This window comes from Octopus bimaculoides, chromosome 3, assembly GCF_001194135.2.
Source record: "Octopus bimaculoides isolate UCB-OBI-ISO-001 chromosome 3, ASM119413v2, whole genome shotgun sequence".
In the NCBI taxonomy this organism is placed as follows: domain Eukaryota; kingdom Metazoa; phylum Mollusca; class Cephalopoda; order Octopoda; family Octopodidae; genus Octopus; species Octopus bimaculoides.
This window is the reverse complement of record NC_068983.1, coordinates 88,237,724-88,239,442: the sequence shown is the minus strand read 5'-3', so window position 1 is coordinate 88,239,442 and position 1,719 is coordinate 88,237,724.

The window sequence follows — 1,719 nt, the reverse complement described above, 5'->3', positions numbered from 1 at the left end:
GTGTGTGTGTGTGTGTGTGTGTGTGTGTGTGTGTGTGTGTGTGTGTGTGTGTGTGTGTGTGCCGAGAGAAGTGGGGTAAAAAGGTAAAATGTGTTTAGACAACCCAAACGAGTTCAACAGAGACAAGAGAATCACTCGACAAACATTGGATATAACAATACAACGTATCACTGAAATGTTTCAGCAATCAATGGTTGCCGTTGTTCAAACTCCATGCTGAGAATTGCTATGTATATGCGTGTTCTTGTGAGTACTGAGTGTTTCTGCATATATGTACGTATTCTTATGTGTGTAAGCATGTGAATATTTGTGCGAATGTCTATGTGTGTGTGTAAGTATATGTTTTATGTTTGTGAGCGTACACGTGTGTATGAGTATGTCTTGTGAGATATATGAGTGTGTGTGTGATCTTGAAAGTCGATATGTGCGTGTTAATGTGTGTACGTGTTCTTGTGTTTGTATGTATTTATGTGTGTGCATGCGCGCGCGTGCGTGTTAATGTGTGTATGTGTAAATGCTATGGTTTATCCCCCAGGTTAATCATTGTCGAGGTGATCTATGATTAAAAGCGTTCCGGTCGTGACTATCTCATATTTTCATTTCTATGTCAGAGACGACATTATGGGTGTATTGCCTAAGCTCCCTCATTGTGTGTGTGCGCATGGGTGTGTGTACGGAGGCGATGTTTTATAAGCTAGCTGTGTGTTTTTGTATTTATATAATATTTTTCTTTTTGTAATTATATAATAAAGGATAAAATCATTCATGATAAAAATCTTATAGGTAAATTTGCCTAATACCTCCTGATACAATCATGAATGATTTCATCATTTATTATATAATTAATATATGAAAATTTTTACTCCGGATCAAAGTTGCATTCATTGCATCATTATTTTGATATATAACACGTGGTTGAAGAGAAAAATATAATTTCTATTTTTGCTGTATATTTTTGCAAGTGTGTACACAAATTGCTGTGGGACGGCGCTGCTCGTGTAGGTATGTGTAGATACTTGCACATTTATACAACAGAATATCGACGCTGAGCAGTAGGTATATTTTTTACCTTTTAGCTTGAAATTAAATCTTATACGCGATTAACCAAAAGTTTAATTATCTTTCTTTTGCTCCACTACTACCTGTCTTTTTAGAGTTTTTAAGGTGATTTTAGCGCCAATTGGCGTTTATTTTCAGCACGGGGAGAGGCGTTTTTGCTAATCTTTTGTTATAATTATGTATATAATCTGTATATATATATATAAAAGAGAGGATGTTTGTGTGTGTGTGTGTACGTGAATGTGGTTTATGCACGTCCACAAATTAGCACGCATGTCGCTCCAATTTTAGGAGAAGATTCGGAATGACCTTATGTGCATATTAGTGAACTTTCTCTCTCAGAGGTACCCGCGTATACCCGTAAAAATCGATAAACTTTTACCAATTTTGAAGTTTGCTGACATGGTGAAGTCAAATCTGTGCGTACGCACATGAAGTAGAGAGAGAGAGAAATTGTATGTTTGTGAGAGGGAGGGTGAAGGAGAGATACATTTTGTTTGCCAGCGTCTGTGTGGTAAGCAGCAAGCAAACAGAAAAAAATACCCTCTCTCTCTCTTTCTCTCTCTCTTTCTCTCTCTCTCTCTCTCTATCTATCTCTCCCTCCCTTACATACACATGCCACTTATCTTTCTTTCTTTCTTTCTTTCTTTCTTTCTTTCT